This window comes from Lissotriton helveticus, chromosome 6, assembly GCF_964261635.1.
Source record: "Lissotriton helveticus chromosome 6, aLisHel1.1, whole genome shotgun sequence".
NCBI classification, from domain to species: Eukaryota; Metazoa; Chordata; class Amphibia; order Caudata; family Salamandridae; genus Lissotriton; species Lissotriton helveticus.
The window spans coordinates 496,251,242-496,266,920 of NC_136067.1; the positions used below are offsets into that span (position 1 = coordinate 496,251,242).

The window sequence follows — 15,679 nt, forward strand, 5'->3', positions numbered from 1 at the left end:
GGTTGTGGGCAGTACTAAGATGTACATGTGCCTGAGGGATGGTGTGCTGCAGGAGAAATTGCTTGAGCATTTCCATGTATGTACGAGGATGTATATGTGCCTGAGAGATGGTACAGAATGGGAGGTATAGTGCGAGCAGCTGTGTGAGTACACTAGAATGTGTGTGCCTGTACAAAGGTACAACACATATGAGAAAGAGCATGAGGTTGCATGAGCACGTAAGGTTGTATTTTTGCCCGGGAGGTGGTACAGTGCATTGGAGACAGTGCGAGTGTGAATGTGTGTGCGGAGGGGTATGTGCGCTTGTGAAGCACACAAAACGTGAAAGATGCTGGGTTCCATTTTAGAAGACCACAGTTTGCTGAATGAGCATGGAGAGGTAGTGGTTTCCCCTGTACAGATCTGTGAAATGCTGCATTCCTGAGAGTATGGTGGAACACACCTTGGAGGAAGAAAGATCAGGCTATTCAGTGCACATTAATAAGAGCTTTTAGATTCTGAAAAAAGGGTGACTGTTCGAAGGGGCCTAGGCTCATTTGAGGAAGGAGATTGGGCTAATTAGAGAATCATAAAAAATTAGGCTAAGGCCCTTTGGAAACCTTTTGAAGCACATCCCTGAGGTTAGCATTTAGGTGTGAACCTCTAGTCAGTCCCTTGACCTGTGCTTGAAGCTGTCCAGATTGGAGACTGCTGTGATAGACTTTCTGGAGGAAACGCACAATAAAGCGGAGGGCACTTCAAAGAGCGCAACACCCAGAACACAAACTTTAAATACAGAGAAGAATAAATCACAAGTGTGTCTGGAAATGGATTATTAAAAGGGGAACCAGGTCTTCCAAATTGTCAAACTGAATCTGTTCATCAGCATGTAGATGCTCAGCATGAGCTCAGCCTCTCATTCTGGGTAAGGGTGCTTCACCTAGGAAAGTCAAAAGCACTATACTGTAACTACTTCTTCTTACAGACTCAAGACCAGTGGGGCCTGTGAGTTGAAGAAGATCGCTTGGACGTAGCGAGATCCAGTGGGGGTCCCGGGAGCCTAGTGTGAAATTCTGGTCCGTCTGGACAACCATACCAAGTCAGGTTGCCAGCACATGTGATAACGCCCACACACCCCCTTGCCATTTGGGGGCTGTGAATAAGGGTTAATGACCTTGGCACTGCTCTGTGAGACATGGAAGGCCATTGCCCTATACAGCACCATATCCCAAAGAGGACCTTAACCTTGTTTGTGTTGTGTGACCCCTGTATGGCAGGAGGGTGCTACGGTGAAGAGAGAGGGCACTTGCACCGTGCGTGCTGCTATGACCCTATCTGCATGTCAGGATGAAAGGGCAATGAAGGAGGAAAAGAGGCCCGTCGCCCTGACCCTACAGGCAGCGGAGAACACATTGCGGGCCGTGACCCTAGGAGAATGAGAGCAGAGGAATGATTTTATCTCCTCTATGCAGGAACATTGGACTCCTGCCCTTGGATCGTCGGAGAGACTTAACGCACTACAGGGGCACATGGGAGAGTGGCTGCCCTAACTGCAGCCTCCTACCTTCTGGGTACAACCAGGCTACCGAGGGGAGCCTGGGCACATTTCACTGCCAGTCTGCAAGAGTGGTTAAGACTGACAAATGGGCCACCGGTCCCTGGGGAACTCTGAATTAGCAAGCTCCAGTGCAGGGCCTCTGGGATCTTGCCACAGAGCCCCCATGGAACTTTTGACACTTCAAACATTTGCATTCCCTAGCTTTGGATGTCAACATAGAGGAATGGGGAATAGTCTTCAGCCATAAATAGGGAAGTGGGACTGGAAGCTGACCGAGGTAATGCTAATGGGTTTGCCTCCATAATGCTGTGTATATTGTCTTCAGTGTGTTGGATTACTATTTCAGTAGATAAATACTAAGTATTTGACTGGACAATCCTTTTTTGAGGTTGCTGGATATATTTTGAATTGTGAGTCTGTGCTCCCATTCTTGTACCTCCTCCTCAAGAAGCCTTGGACTGCTTGACCAGCGCTACCCGAGTCATGAGCTGAAGGGGGAAGTTGGTCCAGTTTATCACAGACCATAGTAGTCTGAGCCTTGGGATATCCTGAGTAAAAGGCCTCAGCCACCACGTTGGCTCCAGTATCCCTGCTTGCCCTGTGGGCCTCAGAATAGGGTTGTAACAGTATGTGATGCTAATACACAATATAAATATTGCTTTTTTTGTTGTTGAGGGTGAACAATTGATTTTATTTAACTTAATCTCAGATTTGAGTCAAGAATTCCCCTCTTAATGCCAAAAAGATTAGAGGTGATTTATTCCTGCCTAACCCATATTTAATTGCAATGTTATTTTGGATGTTGAGGTAATTTTCATTGGGTCTACCTCCGAGACAGTAATGTCTTGTATTTATTTGTCCACCTAGTTAAGTGACTGTTAGACTTGGCTTTTTCAGCGGGTATACCCCCAGACTTTTTGCTTTTTGGCCTCCTGTTTTTGTTGGTTTTAGGACTCTGGGGACTTTACCACTGCAGTTCAGTGCTAAAGTGCATATGCTCTCTGTGTAACTTGCTATTTATGAATGTGTGTTTCCATGTTTGGCTTATTTGATTTACTACCAAGTCCCTAGTACAGTCCACTGTGTGTGCCCAGGGCCTGTAAACCAAATGCCGCTAGTGGGCCTGCAGCACTGACAATTTGTGTAACCCACACAAGCAGTCCTTCAAAGGTTTCTCAGACCTGCCACTGCATTGTCTGTGCACAGTTGTGACTGCCATGTCGACTTTGCAAGTGCAGCCACTTGCCAAGCCCTAACCTTCCCTTTTCTTAAAGGTAAAACACCCCTAAGGTAGGCCCAAGGTACCACTAGACCTGGGCTGCATTCAGAGTAGTTGGAGTTTCACTAGCATCTGAATAGACCTGTTCTGCATTTAGAGTGGTGGGAGGAGATTTCCCTAGCTCCTGAATGGGCCTGGTCTGCCTTGGACAATGCTGTCTCCACCTCCTGCCAGGAAGCTGGACCAGAGAGGACAGAACTGGTTTAGGCTGAGTACTGACACACACTGCCCAAAAGTACAAAGAGAAAGGAAGTATAAATATTGGGTCCCATACCCTAGAACTTTAGATTACTGGCGAACTAAGGAACCTGCTGGAACAAGCTGTCAAGAGGAACTGCCACTTTGCTGCTTGCTCTGCTGTTTTGGCCTGCTGCCTGCTGCTGCTGTCTTGGGCAGGGAAAGGGCTGCATTGTACTTTTATCATTCTGCTGATCGTTTTCTCCAAGTACTTGAAGTAGAGCTTGCTTCTTGTTGAAGTCTCCGCGAGATAAAATACTTCAGAGAACTCTCTGAAAACAAGGAACCTGCCAAGAAGAAGAAGAACTAGAAGAACTGCCAGGGCGAGAACTGCCCCTATGCTGTGTTATTGCTTTGCTGGGTTGGCTTGCAGTTGCTGCTTCTGCCTTGGGCAGTGAAAGGACTGGACTGAACTTTCTCAGCTTGTTGCTGAGTATCTCCAAGAGCTTGAAGTAGAGCTTGCCTCCTGATCTGAAGTCTCCTGGACCGCAAATAATGGATCTATCTGGGTACCGCCTCTGGAACTGTGGCTTCAGTTACCACAGAGGGGAGAAAGCAACTGACTCCATCACTGGCTATGTACCCTGAAGGCACTACAGAGGCACAGCCGCATCTCTCACCGCAACCCAGGTCTCACCGAAGACGACCGATGCCACCGGGCCGCTGCTCGCACTGTGACCTGTGGGCACCGCACTCCCCACCGCCTTGCTTCACTTTGCTGCCCTGGACTCATCGACGCTGTCCACTGACTTCAGCACCCATGACCGCACCATGGCTTTGGGGCACCGCACGCAAGTCTCACGATGCACTGCCCCATTTCACTCCGCAGTCCAGACCTACCGACAGCCAGCTCTCCACAACCGGCATGGTCACCTGCACCGTGATCTGTCAGCACCACAACAAGCACTGCCTTCACTACGCCCCCAGTTTAGTCCCACCGACACCTCTGGACGACTGTCACTAAACCTCTGCCTGCACCACGACTTGAGGGCACCTTACAGTGCACTGCTCCGCTTTACACCGCCACCACGACGGTTGCCATGTCCGGCCCGCAGCAACGTGATCGGCTGCAATGAAATGGTACTGTTTACGAGTCTGCCAACAACACAAATGATGTGGTTGGAAGGAACTGTTGAATTCGGTTCTCAGCACCACAGTAACACCGGACAGAGCTACCGACTTCAAGGAACTGCATTTTTAAGGTTATTCTTGCAAATAGCATATTTTTGAAAGTACTGTATGGTTGATTTTTATCATTTTGGTCTTGTTTTGAATTTATAAAGTATTGGATATTTTTCTAACCTGGTGTGGTATCCTTTTGTAGTTTTTTAAATGTGTTACTGTTGGTTATGTCTAAATGCATTACACACTGCCTCAGAGATAAGCCTGACTGCTCGTGCCACACTACCAATGGGGGGAGCAGGGGTTAATTCAGTAGTGTATCCCCTTATCCTTACTAGGAAGAAGGGTCCCTACTTAGACAAAGATGCAAATCATTGCCAACTAGAGAACCCCCACTTCTAACAGTGACCTGCATTTTTCATGTTGCATTCTTCAAGGTGATCTGTTTCCGCGGTTCCCTTTGGTATTAGAGTCTCATGTTCTAGGCTTGCTGAAATCACCTGTTACTCTGGAAAGGATAGGAGTTCAGGTGAGGCACTGTGTGCTGGTTGGATTTGGACCTACAGGTACTGACATTGTAGAGAAGCCCAGTCCCTACATTTGGATGTCCTGTTTTCCCAAGGCACAGTTCTGCTTCCCAGCAGAATCTTGCAACACAATCTCATGACTGAAGGAAGAAAAAAACGGCCTGATTTAGAGTTTGGGGGACAGCGTGAACTCCATCAGGATGGCAAATGACAATACTGCTGCCTTCCGGGGGGGGGACCTTTGCCCACCAAAATTTGAGTTTTCTGCCCGCCCTGTGGACAAATCTCTACATTGACAGGAACTTGTCTGTTCCTGTCTATGCAGGAAAGGTTTGACATACAAAACCATCAGACATGATGACGAGTGAACCTTTTGAACATGCTTGTTTTACCAATACAAACTCTCAAACTGGGAGTTTGTTTTTGCAAAGCAAAAAATGAATTGCCCCTCACGCATATCGGAAGTTTTTGCCCAGAGTTTTGGATCATTATTTTTTTCCCTGTTCCTTGCAGCCAGGTTTTACCCTAAATCGGGTGGATAGTTTGATGACCCCAACTCTGCCAGGCTTTTATAAGAAGTATTCCATAGAGGAGCCATGAGCAGAGCAATGGAACTATAATTAATTGTACTGAATGTAATTGGAATATAAATTAATATTTGTAGTAAATCAGGGAAATACATATAGGCATCAAAAAGTGAATACGAAATTCACAAAGATATTTTATTCATTAACTTTATTTCAAATATTGTAAGAAATAAGACCCTGAATAAAAAGTGACATTTGTTATCTCCATTCTTGAGATCTATGGATCAATCATTTCACAGTTCCACTGATTCTCCAGACAGGAGATGTGGAACCACTGTTGAGGTTTCAGAGCTGATTTGGGGTGATCTTTTAAATGCCATTTTCTGGCAGTAGCTCAGGCACAGCCTTTGTGCTAGGTGATGGCTCTCACGCAAGTAACAATAGTGCTGGTTCCAAGTAGGAGTTTTCAAAACAAGAATACAGTGATGTGTAAGATCTCAGCACCTGGCTGTCTTTAGCCTTCCTGAGCTTTCATCAGACACAGACAATAGGGCAGCCTTACTTAAAACTATTTGTCACATTTAATTATAGAAACCTCTGACCTACCCCTCACTCCTACCTCTACCCTATGTCACTAGTCAGGAGGACGTAATTAGCATCTCTCTGCTAACAAGGACCACACATAATTTCTCTGGGTAGCATTTTATCCATCCTCCTTCACTTCAGTGTCTGGGTCTCCACTCTCCAGTCACAAGGTTGCAGTCGATACACTTCCACTGTCTAGGCCAGGGTTCTCCGAGTAGCTTGTGAGCTACTGGTAGGTCTCCAGCTACCTGTGAGTAGCTCTCCTACGTACAACCCATCCTGCTTAATTGGAGGCTTTTGCTTGGTTTAATTAATGTACATATACCAGATATGAAAAGCATTTATTCAAGATCAAAATCTGTGTATTTTCACAACTTTTTTTCAGAAACTGAGCTAGGATGATGTCATTATAAGAGGACAATTGTGACCAGAGGACTGTTTTAATGTTACATGGAATATCTCCTTTAATTTGTATACTTAAACTATAAAACCTATCAGAAGGATTTAAATGTGTAATTGGAGTCTCAATTTATATAAAGTCATCAGTTGGATTTGTATCCAGAAACCTTTGAAGCGTCTGACGCACAATTGTAACTTCTGTCGCACTATTCTGAAACTTTCTCACCCTAGTCCTGTTTCGCAGGGGCGCTCATAGCTGTATCACCATGTTTCTTACAAAGACTTCCTAGTTTCTTATTCCATAATGTAGTTTTAGAATACAATCCTTTCTCCTCCCTCTTAATGCGGAGGTCAGTCTTGTGTCCTGCTTCACTTTTTCCACTGTACTCCTCCTTTCTCCGGTACTCTGCTCTACTCCCCCTCTCCTTTCATTTACTGTTAGCCATTCTTCATGTTCTTTTCAGGATACTATCAGAATAGTGATACTGTTCAGGATTTTCATCCCTTAAATTGTAACCACCCCAACTAGATTCCCTGGTTACAGGTGAGCCAGTCCATCTTTTCTCTTTAGCTTTCTGTTTTTTCTTCCCTTCTGTTGCAGATTTATCTTTAATGGAATCCTCCGTATCATTTTTAGGTTTTAATTGTTGCTTAATGAATCATGAACCCAAGATATTGCGACACACATAGGTATAGACTTCCGTGCTTATTTTTTTTAGTTACCGTTCACGATCTTGAATTGGAACCGCTGCCAATCAGACGCATAGCCAGAACCAAAGTGTGTCTCTTAATGATACTGAGGAGGATAATGAAACTATAGAAAAGTTCCCCATTACCTTCATTCCCAAGTCCAGAGCTGGTGCAGCTCTGTGCTTATTCTGTACCTGCTTAAGTAGGTCAGGGGGACCTGCCAATGAAGTTGTGCCATGCTTCTAGTGTAAATACATGCACATATGCTTCCCCAGGTGTTGCACTCCTCCAGAGGTTGCACCATCCCAAGAAGATGGCACATAATAATCTGTTTTTGTTTTGGGGGTGTAGTGTTCGGATACACTGCTTCTAACTGGCTGGTCTTGTGAGCAATCAAGAAAGCCATTTGGTCACATGTCCAGGGCAATTTTCCCATGATAGTGTTAATGGCCTGTGAACTGATGGTTTTTACTTGTGTGGAAATAGCTGGTCCCGGTGGCAGATCAGGTCTGGAGCTCAATGTACATTGTATGAACTGTACGAGTCTCCCATATAAGACGAATATGGTTTAAAACCCCAATCACCGCACTGGATCCTAATTTGGTGAGGAACGAGCATGTAGCAAGGAAAGACAGACCACATAGCCCTTTCATTGCTCAAAGGACCCTAACTAACATTTCTGTGCATACGTGGCATTAGACCAGAAAACTAGTTCTAGTGTTCCTGGTAAGTCAAAGGGATTTCTATATCTTGGTAAGCCATATATAATATGCCAGCGGGTCTTCTGCTGTGTGGGCATGAAAATGTCCTGAGGCAGCATCAATAGGCATGAACTTCACCCATTTGTAAAATGTCTCGAAGACATATGCTGCGTGTGCAGCTATTACAAAAGAAGCTGCCCCCCTTCATCAAGGATACCTCTAACTTTGAGATGCTGAGTGACCGCTTCCCTGCAATTATACACAATAGAAACCACCAAGGTGAATGCATTCAATTGATATTGGAATCAAAGAATTAGAAAACCCAGAGAATTGGGAACCGCCTTATAATAGTCAATCTTTACAGTCCTACGGAAATAGGTGTTTCCTCAAGGCATAACAGTAAGATATGAGGCCCATGATGGGTACCAACTGTTGCATAAACTGTGACTCTGATGTAGTTCTACAAAGTTTGCTGTCCCACCCACTGAATGTGAAATACAGGTTATTGTAGCTAAGAAGAATCCCACCCAATACATTGTTGCAGTTACTGCTTTTGGGTTACTAACAATCCCTGTAACGGAATCAGGGGCACCGTGGAAACAAACCTATTTTGTTATTCGGAATATCATATACACATTGTACTGAAAATATTTTTTAACTAAAAGCATTTATTACAGAAGGGTGATCCTGTTTCTCAGTACATCAAAAGTAACTACATAGGATCTCATAAAAAGAGTAATACGGCACATGGAAATACAATGGAAATAAATTTTTAAAAGTATAACAGTTAAAATGTCATCTAAAACCTAGCACCCTAAATCTACTTGTATGAGCTACACTAGGACAGCATGGATAGTAGAGAAACTTGCATTCTAGAGTTTCTAAGGGAGAAGTGACACACTGCACACCTTGTTGACAGTAAGAACTGTCGTTATCAGTGGAGGCGTGAAGGCAGTGTTATCTGCGCACTACGGTAGGGACCTTCCTCCAGGACTCTGCTTGAGCAGGTGAGATGTGGCATCTTTGAAGTACCAGCGCAGTAGGTGAGGCAGTCTCTGGCACATTCTCAGGAGTTAATCTGAGCTAAGGACCTCTCCTGACAAGTGGTCAAGTGGCAGTCATGACATGCAAAGTTTTTTTCCAGAAATTGGAATTTCTGACATAGATTTAGGAATGTCTGACATAGATTGTGTGCATCAAGGTGCACATCCCAGATGTTTCCTTATGAGCATATAAGGTGAATGGATGCCAATTCAGACTACACTTTTGGCTACATGTCTATATATGTTCTTATTTTACCTTGATATGATAAGTTGACAGTTGTCCCAGACTTTTGTTGCATCAGGTGTTTTATCTCTGTCATTTGGCAAATGACTTTACACTTTCTCGGTTCTTAGAAAGAGGGTCAGACATCATCTAGGACAGTGGCAGACATGGCCATGATTCTACAAAAAAGTGGGAATATGGCGACTCCTGTTACCTTAGATGGTGTCTGGGCCTCCTCAAAATGGAGTTGAACTTTATAGGCTTGACAGCACTGTTCCTTTATAATATAATTTTTCCTGGGCCTATTTCTCATGGACCTGGTTTACCAAGCATCCTAGCCTTTATCTCCTTGGTCATTTTGGTCTTTCTTGTCCTATTGTGCTTCTTATCAGAAACCTTGCATTTTAGCCATTCTGAACCTTCTTGGTCCCGTCCTCCTTGGTCCATTTAGCTCTGCTCCTTTCTGGTCCTCTTGGCCCTGGTCACCTTGTTCTGGTTCTTCTCACCTTAAATCTCGTAGCTCCTTTACTGCAGGTCCTGGTCCATCTGACATCTCGTGCCCTAGCCCTCTTAGTCTTTATCCTACTGGCTTGTGTTGTCTTGGTGCTCTGGGATGTTTGTTTTCCTCTTAGTCCTACTGGTACTGCAGCAATAGATCGTGGCCCTGTTGATCCAGTTTCTCCTTGCTCGGGTGCTCCTGACCCTGGTCATTTTGGTCCTGGTACTCCTGGCCACGAAAGTCCAGTCTCCTTGCTCAGCCCCAATTGGTAATCTGAGCCCTGGTACCATAGGTCCTTATGTTCATGGCCCTGTTTCTGTTCTCCTGGTCATGATCCATTTGGTTCACCCAGTCTTCCTTGTTCTAGTTTTCCTGGTGCCCTTTGTACTGTCCCCTTGGTTTGGTATTCCTAGTCCCTGCCTACCCTGCTTATCCTGGTTCCTGGTAATACTGGCTATTACCCTCCAGGATCTGGTCTTAATAATCCCCCTTCAATCCGGTCCTTATCCCCCTGGTCCTAGTCCTTCTTCTCCTTGCCCTCATGGTTCTGCAATAACTTTCCCTGGCCCACCACAGATTATCCTAGCCTTTCCTAGTTCTGATGTTTGTTGACATCCAGTGTGTGTTAGCCATAGAACTTCTTTCCAGCAGTGTACTTTCTGGTCTATCTGGCCACCCTCCCCATGTATTTTTGCATTTAGTCCTTTGTATTCGGTGTCTTCTGTTTCACTGGCTCTTGGACTTTTTCATCCCTTTTACCCCAATTCTCATCCATCAGTCCTTCTCCGCTAGTATTATCCTGGTTTGCGTGTTAATTCTTTTGCTTCTAGTTCTCCTGGTCTTAGTTCTGGTACTCCTTTGTTTGATCTTCCTGTATCTGGTCTTCTGGCGCAGGTCCCATTCACTTTGGGTTCCCTAGACCTCCTGCACCCCAGTCCTCCTGCTCCAGCCTAGTCCTACTATTCCTCCTGGGTTTCCTGTTCCACCTTGTTTTTGTCCATCTGGTCCTGGCCCCCTCTATCATAGTCCGTCTAGTACTGGCCTCCTGGGTCATGTCTTCCTCATCCCTCTGGCACTGGTCTTCCTAATTACCATGTTGTGGGTCACCCCCGTTCATGTAGTTCTCGTCATCCCCCTTTTAGTATCCTCCTGAGTCTGACCCTTGTAGACCTTCTGATCCTGGTCCCACTGGGCCCAGGCTTCCCGGGCTTTTTGTATCCCCCGGTTATTTTAATCTGAGGTCTCTAGGTCCTGCTAGGTCTTTTCTACTTGTGGTCTTCCTGGCCCTGGTCCGTTCACTTCTAGCCCCTTGGTCACCCTTGATCATCTGTTATCTTGGCCCTCTTGTCTCTGGTGCATCATTCTATTGGCCTCCTGGTACTGGTTCTCTTTGGTCTATTTACCTGGGTCTGCTACTCTTGGCGAGGGCCATCCATCTCCCTCTGGCCCTGGTTGCTGCACTCAGGCCCTCCTGGCCCACCACATTGTTGTAATCCAGGGCCTAGTGTTTCTTCTATCCCGGTCCTGCTGTTCCTTCGGGCCTTCATTGGTTCCAGATCCCCCTGTCCCACATCTTTCTGGCCCTCCTTATCCGGGTCCCACTACCCCTAATCCTGCTTTTCCTTGTCCTGTACCTCATAGTCTTTGATTTTGGTACCCTCTGCCATTGGTAAGCCGGGTCCTGGTTCTTCTTTTCCTGGTGGTCCACCTCCTGGCCATTATTCTCCTACACATCTTCCTTCTACTATTGGTCTTACTCCATCCTTCCCCAGCCTCCCTCCACATGACTTTCATCAGTAGAGCCTCCAACCTGTCACCCAAATGACAGCACTTTCGAGGACCGAAATAAGGGCCAGTTTAGACCGGACTTTGCCCAATTAAAATCATATTTAGCATGTCAAAAATCGAAATTACCATTCCCAAGATACATTGTGCAAGTGACCAAAATGTCTTTGTAGTTGAGGGGGCCACTCATGACATTGGACCAATAAGCATCTTTCTGTGAAAACCACTCTGCTGGGTGAATAGCATGAACAAATTTGCTTATTCACAGGTAGCAATGTGAACTCCTGTGAATGTCACAGATGCATTACTTACCTGTTTTGTGCTTTTACTTCCCTATTCGACACAAGCTGTATTACTGTGTCTCACTCAATTTCTCTCTAACAAGTGTACCAAAGCATTGTGCTCCCAAGCACCAATTGTCTATTGTACATGACTCTTCCGTTAAGGCTCAGATGCCACCTGTCTGAATTCCCTGTTTACTGCTGCTTTTTAATTGCTGCTGTGCTGCTATGTTTGAAATACTAAACAAGCACAACCCCCTTAAAAAGAAGCATAAAGCTAGCACAAAGCCTTCATTAAGAAGCCCAAAAAGAGTCCAGTCCTCACAAATCATCAAAAGTAGAATTATTAACATGAAAAAACAATATATTGTCATCAGTGAATAAAACATTTATGTAGCATGCTTTAAAACCATACTCATTGTTCTTTGCAGACAGAAAAATAGAATAGCCTGCAGCATAAAATCTGTGCCAAATCCTGAAACTCCTGAAATAGATGTTCGATTCCTACATTTTTTATTTGAATATTACAATGACAAATGTTTTTATTCAAAATTGATTTTTTTTACCTGTAAACAGCTTAATTCATGCATTTACCTTTGTGCATACTATTGTACATTTGTATATGCACTTATTTTCGAATGCCTCGCACATGTTGCATCCCCATTACAATATGGCAACCACCCTCACAATGCCCGTTGTCCCTTTTTTTTCATGGCAGGCTAAATAAAGACCACCTTAACACTATTTATCTATCCACTGGTCAAATTGTACATCGTTTCTACTATCTAGCTTGTAGCTGGCTAAAAACAGATACTCTGTTCTATTTTGCTGGCTAAATAGCAGAGATTATGTACTAGTCAGTGGGTAGCTGGGTAAATTGCCACTTCCTGTTTTCAAATATATATTTATGTGCACTATTAAGAGTTCATCATGAGTACTCAAGGTTGCATGCAATGTTATTTAATAATATATCATATTGTACTTAGCGAGCATTTTTGTATTTTTATGTTTTAGTAACATACATAACTTTTGACACACTTGTCCTCCCCAACCTTCCTTGTGCACAACATTACACAACTCTGCCCTTCTCACAACCCATCGTAGTCTTAATTTTTAGGAACAGTGAGATTATTGCCCTCTTTGTATTGTTTTGTACAAATATTAGGGATAGTATCATGGTTCGCCCATGATTCAGAACATTGTCTATACAACCAATGAATCGTCACATTAGAATAGATTAACATATTTATCTTAAGAAGAATGGTCTGTCAGGGGAGTATACGGAGGACGTTTATAATCTTTGCTATAAGATTTCAGTGCTTCCAACAAAGTATCCCAGCTAGGGCAAAAAAAATGTTCCATGGTCTAGTACGTTCGTCCCTATGCAAGTAACATCTTGCATGTAGACGTTCAACAACTAGTGAATGCTATCTATCTGTGGAGGTAGGGGCTAAGTTAGCATTTATGGAGTGCCGCTACAATCCAACCCCAGAAAGATGGCCGTGAGATACAGAACTAACTACATGTGAAGGAGGTTGGTGTCTGTTGAATTAAATCGAGGGTAATTATGAGAAGGATACATTTTGTTCATTCTTTAAGATCTAAAATAAGCTCAGTTTAATATATTATACTGAATATGTTGAAATCATATGTGCTATTTTATGCAGGTAGGTGAGGACTCGATATTTATTCCGAGTCATGTAAAGTTCTGGCCAAATCAGAATCCCATTGTTTAAGGAGTTTACAGCGTGATGCCTCTAAATGTTGAGTGAAATCACTTGTAGAGCCATATGATAAGGAGTCTGTTATCGTCGATTATATGCAGTGTCAAAAGGATTTCGTGTGTAGGAGGTGTAGTCATTTGTAAATGTCATAGTTCTTGTAATACTTAATTATTTGATAAGTAAGGGAGTGCCCGTTTTTGAAGTATCATTGTGTTGTACTCCCAAACTAGTGTAAGAGGCCACCTGAAAACAACACACCAACCATATGAATTCCATTAGCAAACCACGTGCGAAGCTGGGAGGGAGTCAGCTTTGTGTAGAGTACTAATAATGGGGCCATGGGTACATAGGGAAGGATGTGTTTGGTAAGTACAAAGGTGCTTTTCAGGTACGCCAGAGCAGTATGCAGCAGAACAGGCATCTTGGCTGTGGGTAGTTTCTAGGATGCAATAGCCTTTGCAGAGTACCGTCTATTTGATTCGTCCCTCCTACACCTGTCTCAATCAGGAAATGTCCTGCAAGCCATTTACTCACCCATTGTAACTGTGCTGCAGTGTTATATTTTTCCAGACTTAAGAGACCAAGGGCTCAGTGCGTTATATGGTAGTGATAACGTTGAGAGAGTCACTTCATGTCACCTGCCAGCCAAATTAAGCGATCCAAAGAAACGAGTCGAGATCTGGGAAAGGTTTACAAAATAATAAAACCAATTTGGAAGCCTAGCTGCAGACATAGCATAGCCACCATTTTGCCAGGTTGTTGTTATAATTAACCATGTAAGTGTGATACTATATACATCAGTTAGAGCTAAATGAATATCAATTGTGTCAGTGATGAATTATAATAAACCTGAGACTCGTTCATAACTTAACATTTTACAGCTATGCAACAGTCAATCGTAGGATTCCATTACACTTTCCAGAGTGCAGTGTTACAGAGAAGTAACCAGATGAACAATGGGAATAGAGAAATTGTAATCAAAATGGAAGTGGTGGAACTCATCAGACAGTTTGTTAGAGAGATGGGACATTGACCCATCACAAATTCCTTAAGAATAGGGACAGATTTTAGGCTTCTTGGCCTCTTCTGAATATAGAGATGTACGAAGGGGCAGACAATAGGAGCGTTGGTTTTGAAGGAAAGTTACCCACTCAACCCAGATTAAGTAATAGATGTACTGATTTTCTTTTTTATAAAAGTCTTCCTTTCTTTTGCACAAAGAAACGGGTTTTGTGGTAATACCAACTGACAGCGTAAATCAGGGGTGAAATGTAAATAAATATGGTTCAGCCTTTCACCTCACCACTGCACACAGGGTCAAGCCCCTTCCTCACTCTGGCTTTTTTGGATAAAGCACCTCAGGTGACCGTTTTTTGCCGCTGTATTTTGAATCTGGAGCTATTTTGCCATGACAAGTCAAATCGAATAAACCGCTTTAAGTTCAGTCAATGAGTCTGAAATAGTTTATAAAACTTTGTCGTACAGTGATTAGTAAGATTCGTTTATTCTCTTTATTCAGATTAATCAATAACCCAGTATATTTACAGAAATCTCATCAAAAAGAATGGTTAAAACAAATACTCACTTGGTATATTTAGCAGAAATCCCTATTCTAAAGATGAGTATCAGAATTTAAAGTTAGTGGAACTCATGAAGAGTTCAAGTTCAAAGGAAAAGAGAGATCTGAGAGAGCATAAGTCTCAAAATCCAACTAAGCAGCACCACTTCCCATAGTAGTAGTTCAAGAAACTCAGCCGGGTCTCATCAATACGAGCTAACCGTTGCAGTAGAAATCTGTAAAAATCAAGTATCAATGTAAAGTAAGGCAAAGGATGAGCAGCAGCAGCAGTGGTAGCCACAGCCATCAAATGCATGAGTCTGGGACATAGTAGGATCAGGGCACAGAGTGAGAAGAAACTAAATGGAAACACGCACTAGTTTAAAAAGACAAAACAATATGTTGCAATTTATGCAGCAGACTTCTTCCTCATATCCAGTCCAGTGGTGGCATATGTCTGAGAGCTGGTTCAGCTCTTCCTTTACCATGAAAAAACATGTAGCTTGCAAAGTTTTATCACAAAGTTTGTTATAGACATCACACATTTGAGTCGTCTTTATTCATAATTCTCCATTCCCATAGGCATCGAACACAGTTAACTTTTATTTTTCAATGTTTCATTGCCTACATAAAGAACTATGCTAAAGAAGAGCAACCTCCATTTGCAAAATACTGTTTAGTAATACATTTCATTAACACAAACAAGAAATACTGTTTTAAACTGTAATATTCTTTTGAAGAATTTTGTGGTCAGAAAATAGTAAATATAGTCATTAAAAATAGGTTGCGTAGTGAAATACATTTTGTTAGACCAGTATAGTCTGCAGTTATGACTAACATTTCTAGGCATGTCACATTAAGGTTAAGTTTCTAAATTGCATTATGCATATTTCAGCAATATCAATTTAACTTCTAGTCAAAAAACTTGTATTTGAGCATTTCTTGGGGCCTATACTACTAAC

General features: G+C 43.3%; 1 protein-coding gene across 1 annotated transcript in view; it reads left to right on the forward strand.

The window, feature by feature from the left end:
* The window catches only part of LOC144762707 (elongin-A-like), a 586,446-nt gene that overhangs the window by 182,148 nt on the left and 388,619 nt on the right, over window positions 1-15,679 (forward strand). The gene's annotated exons all lie outside the window — the stretch shown is intronic.